The sequence below is a fragment of the Triticum aestivum genome, chromosome 2A, assembly GCF_018294505.1.
Source record: "Triticum aestivum cultivar Chinese Spring chromosome 2A, IWGSC CS RefSeq v2.1, whole genome shotgun sequence".
Classification (NCBI taxonomy): Eukaryota; Viridiplantae; Streptophyta; class Magnoliopsida; order Poales; family Poaceae; genus Triticum; species Triticum aestivum.
In genome coordinates, this window is record NC_057797.1 from 762884607 (window position 1) to 762890606 (window position 6000).

The window sequence follows — 6000 nt, forward strand, 5'->3', positions numbered from 1 at the left end:
GATTATGATACTAAAGTTGAGAAGTGGGAGAGGTCAAACAGAATGGCGCTCCTAATTATGAACTTCTCCATCTCGACTGAGATTAAAGGGGCAATTCCTGCCAATGAAAGTGCCGCTGAATATTTGAAATCGGTGGAAGAACAATTTAAGGGCTCAGAGAAAGTGTATGTAGATGAGCTTTTGCACAAGCTGCTTGCAAAATATGACGGGCATGGAAATGTGAGGGAGCACATCTTAAGTATGAGCAATGCCGCGGCAAAGCTTAAAACCATGAAGTGTGACTTGAACGAAGAGCTTCTGGTGCTCCTAGTTTTTAGGTCACTACCCTCACAATTCAATCCATTCAAGATAAACTATAACTCTCTTGAAACCAAATGGAAACTATCTGAACTCATTGCACATTGCGTTCAGGAGGAAGAGAGAATGAAGAGTGAGCAGAAAGATCAAGCTCTCCATGTTAACTCTGCAAAGAGGAAGCATGAAAACCATGCTCATAACAATAATGTGCCCAACAAAAAGCAGTATTTCAAAAAGAATCCTCCAAAGCCTAAGCAATGCAACGAGGCAAGTTGTTCACGTCCCGCACCTTCAACGGCTACTTCAGTTAATCTTACAAATGCCGCTGGAGAAAGACTTTGCAATTTTTGCAAGCAGCCAAATCATTTCAAGGCGGACTGTCCAGGTTTTCTTAAGTGGCTGAATAAAAAGGGTAAGGATGAGATCACTCTTGTAGATGAATCTCTATATGTTGATTTTTCTAAATCTACATGGTGGATTGACTCAGGTGCGACTGTTCATGTCGCGAATTCTTTGCAGGGATTCCATATAAGCCACACCCTAAAGGGAACAAGAAGACTTAATGTCGCGAATGGGAAGGAGGCTGAAGTTGAAGCCGTGGGCTCCCTCACCTTGAAGTTGCACACTGGTTTCCTACTTCAGCTCAAGGACGTTCTTTATGTGCCTACTTTGAGTAGGAATTTAATTTCAGTTTCATGTTTAAATGATTTTGGAATTCATTGTACCTTTGGGGAGAAACAATGTTTTTTAAAGTATTGTAATAAGGATGTTGGTCTCGCCGTCCGACGAGGCAAACTTTATATGTTAAATCTTTCCGGTTATCCTATGTGTCTGAATCTCTGCGAAATAAATATGAATGAACGCAATCATAAAAAGAATGGGAGAAGTATCAATCCTTCTTCGAAATTGTGGCATCGTCGCTTGGGCCACATTTCGAGGGGGAGAATGGAACGATTGATTAAAGAAGAAATACTTCATCCGCTAGATTTCTCTGATGCGGGCAATTGTATTGACTGTATTAAGGGAAAATATATGAAAACAATTAAGAAAGAAGCAGTAAGAGCCACATCGGTCCTTGAACTTATTCATACTGACATATGCGGACCTTTTAACGTAAAGTCTATGGATGGTTTTGATTCTTTCATTACCTTCACAGACAATTTCTCTCGCTATGGCTACATTTACCCCATACGTGATCGATCCGAAGCTTTGGATAAATTTAAGATTTATAAAGCCAAGGTTGAAAATCAACTCAACCTAAAGATCAAAGTAGTACCGTCTGACCGCGGGGGAGAATATTATGGCACCCATGCTCCTTATGGGCAAATTCCAGGACCGTTTGCAAAATATCTTGCTGAAAATGGAATAATTGCCCAATATTCAATGCCTGGTGAACCTCAGCAAAATGGCGTAGCTGAGCGTCGCAACTGCACTCTTATGGATATGGTACGTAGCATGCTTAGTCATGCGAACTTACCAGTTAGCTTTTGGATGGAGGCATTGAAAACAGCTGCACACATCCTAAATCTTGCTTCAACTAAGTCAGCACCGAGCACACCTTACGAGATGTGGGCGGGAAAGAAACCAAGCTTGAATTACTTACGAGTGTGGGGCTGCCCAGCTGAAGCTAAAGTATTCAATCCACATATTAAGAAATTGGACCCGAAGACAGTTAGTTGTTTTTTCATTGGGTATCCTCATAGAGGAAAAGGATATCGCTTTTATTGCCCAGGTCATACCACCAAGTTTGTGGAAACCAGGCAAGCGGTGTTTTTTGAGGATAATGAAGTCACTGAGGTTAGGGCGATTGATCTTGAGGAGAAGCGGGTGTACGTTCCATCCCCGACTATCCAACAGAACTTAATCCCTATGCCTAATATGCACGAGACACCTACTGGTGATCCTGAACCTGAAGTGGATCCTCAATCCGACGAGGAGCCTCAGCATAATGAATATCCTCAGCATGATGAGGATCCTTAGCCAAATGATGATCCTCAACCTTCTCGGGCAAGAGAAAATGCACATACTAATGAGCCTACAAGAAGATCACAACGGGAAAAGAAAAAGGCCATCTCTAGCGATTATGTCACTTTCATGTGTGGGGATGAAAATGACATAGGGAAGGCACAAGATCCGACCTCATATAAAGAAGCCACTAAAAGTGAAGACTCATCCAAATGGTTGGTAGCCATGGAAGACGAATTGAAATCTATGAGCTCGAATGATGTTTGGGACTTAGTAGAAGTTCCTGATGGAGCCAAAAGGGTAGGCTGCAAGTGGGTCTACAAAACCAAATATGATTCCAAAGGAAACGTCGAAAGGTTCAAAGCGAGACTTGTAGCAAAAGGTTTTACACAAAAAGAAGGAATCGATTATAAGGAGACCTTCTCGCCTGTGTCATCCAAAGATTCTTTCAGAATTGTCATGGCACTTGTAGCTCATTATGATTTGGAGCTGCATCAAATGGATGTCAAGACGGCATTTTCTGAATGGTGACTTAAAAGAAGAAGTTTACATGACTCAACCTGAAGGTTTTGTCGTGGAAGGAAAAGAACACATGGCATGTCGTTTAAAGAAATCCATATATGGCTTGGGGCAAGCTTCAAGGCAGTGGTACCTAAAGTTCGACGAGATTATTAGAACTTTTGGTTTTAAAGAGAATGAAGTGGACAACTGCATATATGTTAAATTTAAAGGCAGTAGGTTCACATTTTTAGTCCTATATGTGGATGATATTCTATTGGCTTGCAGCGATAAAGATATGCTGCATGAGACCAAGAGATTTCTGTCATCAAAATTTGACATGAAGGATCTCGGTGAAGCCTCGTATGTCCTTGACATCGAGATTCATCGAGATAGGTCCAAAGGAACATTAGGACTATCGCAAAGGGCATACTTTGAGAGAGTACTAAAGAAATTCAATATGCATAAGTGCTCTTCCTCACCTGCCCCCATAGTTAAGGGCGATAAGTTTGGGACATTCCAATGTCCGAGGAACCAAAATGAAACTGATCAGATGAAGTCGGTTCCTTATGCTTCAGCTGTCGGAAGCATCATGTATGCTCAAGTATGTACACGCCCTGACTTAGCTTTTGTAACCGGGATGCTTGGCAGATTTCAATCTAATCCAGGACCGGACCACTGGAAGGCCGCAAAGAAAGTCTTGCGTTATATGCAAGGTACTAAAAATTTCATGCTTACATATAAAAAGTCCGATAACCTGGAAGTTATTGGTTATTCAGACTCTGATCTTGCCGGGTGTGTGGATAGTATGAAATCCACGTCAGGTTATATATTCACACTCGCTGGAGGAGCCATATCGTGGAAAAGCTCCAAGCAAAAGATAGTTGCCTCGTCTACGATGATGGCATAATATCTAGCATGTTTTGAGGCCACCGGGCAGGCTGTATTCCTAAAGAATTTCATTCCCGGACTTCAAGTGGTTGACAGCATTTCCAAACCACTGACATTGTATTGCGATAATGAACCCGCAGTTTTCTATGCGAATAATAACAAGTCAAGTGCTGCTGCCAGACACATTGACCTAAAGTACCATGTTGTTCAACATAGAATCAAGGATCAAACTATTAATGTTAAGCATATCAGTACGACACGTATGCTTGCGGATCCGCTTACTAAAGGCTTACCATCCAATATATTTCGTGAGCATGTAGCCGGCATGGGATTATTGGAAGCCTCTTGATTTTGGAATTATGGGACCGCTAATATAAACCACTCCCAATAAGTAAAATGTTTCCTTTTCGAAATAGGATGTGTGCTATGAATATTGAGGTTCAATGGCTTTTCATCGTCTGTTGTAACACCTTACTTTGGTATATTATTCCTATGGAGAATGGACAAAAGTCATTGAGCCTAACGATCAAGGGGGAGAATGTTGGTATTGATCTAGAGGCCCAATGGGCCAAAACGAAAATAAAAGACCAGAAATAAAGTTACGTTAAAGAGAGAAACAGGGAGGCCACGAACCAACGTTCGTACCCCTCGATCTCAACTTACGCGCCCTGATCGGGGGCACCCTAACCAACTATGGTTTTGGTCCCCTGTCGCCAGCGCACATGAAAAGATGAGGGAGCAGCCGGCACCTACGCTAGACCAGTTCTCGTACGGTTTACTCCTACTCCCCACATCCCTAAACCCTAACCGATCTAGGGGAGCGCTGCACGACGGGAAGATCATCTCCAAGCTCTGCCCCTGTCCCAGGGCAGTGCCGGTGGCGCCCGGAGGGACGCCGCTACCTGCAACGAGCAACTTCACCGAGCCTGCATCAAGCCTGCATCGAGCAGGCACGGGACTTCGCACCGTCGACACCAATGGCTGCTTCCATTGGTGGTAAGAACCTAATCCATCTCTCTGATCTGTGCTACTAGGTGATCTAATTGTTAGGCTTATGATCTGTTTAGTATATCCTACGGGATTAAAAGTCTAACACAAGGAAGACCCGGGGAGGAACTCGAAGTCGAAGTCGGCAGCTTTGGCAACGGCGCGGGCGGCCGGGGCGGAGGGGTGATGCGGTACCGCGTGGTGGAAGCCGCTGTAGTCGAGGAAGCCGAGGAGGGGCGCGGGGTGGAGCTTGCGGAAGCGCCGGAGGAAGGCGCGGTCGGCGACGAGATAGCAGAAGGAGACGCAGGCAGCGGAGGCAGGGACGAGGTCCTCTGGGGTGGGAAGGCGGAGGAGAATCTCGACCAGGAGCTCGTCGGGGATCGTCGGCGGCGGTGTGGGAGTTCGCACGAGGTTGTGTGTGTGCGCTGCTGCGAGTGAGACGACGACATAAAAATTGAGCCCATAGAGATGTGTAGCCTGAACACACAAACTGGGCCGTAGCTGGCCTACATCGACGCTCCGGACTGGCTGGCCCATATAATCCAGTACAAGCGATTTTCATTACATACTAGTATATGGGGGAGCTCCTAATCAGCGCTGCAGGCGCCAGTTCGCGCTACTGGCGCCCGCGTGAGACGCGCAGCGGGCCGGTCCAGCAACCAGTTGAGAGGCAAAATGCGAAGTAATAAAAATCCATGTTTATTCGGCCAGTATGGGAATCGAACTTCGGCCGCTTACTAAAACGCCATGTGCGTTAAACACTAAGACAGGCTACCTTTGCTATCATTTGGAGGGAACAACTCTATTTGGACCTTCCTTTTAGTACAAATATTAAACATATAGTAGTATTATATACCAGCTATAAATTATTTGAATAAACAAAACATAAATTTGAAAAGGCATTCACAAAAACCATGAATTGAAAAAAAGTTCGCACAAATGGAAAAAGTTTCTGAATTTGAATAAAAGTCCATCAGATTTGAAAAAAATTCAGCAAAGTTGAAAAGCGCTCATCGATTTCAAAAAAAAAGTTCATAAAAAATAGAAACAAAAGTTCACGAATTTGAATAAAGTTCATCGACTTTGAAAAAAAAGTTCACCGACTTCAAAGAAGTTCATCGACTTTGAAAAAAAAGTTCACCAACTTCAAAAAAGTTCATCAACTTTGAAAAAAAAGTTCACCAATTTGAAAAAAGTTCATCGACTTTGAAAAAAGTTCATTGAATTTCAAAAAAGTTCATAGATTTTGAAAAGGTTCATCAAATTTGAAACACAAATCCACGATTTTGAGAAAAAAGTTCATTGAATTTGAAAAAATTTCATCGAATATGAAAAAGTTCACCTAAATTGAAAAAAGTTCAT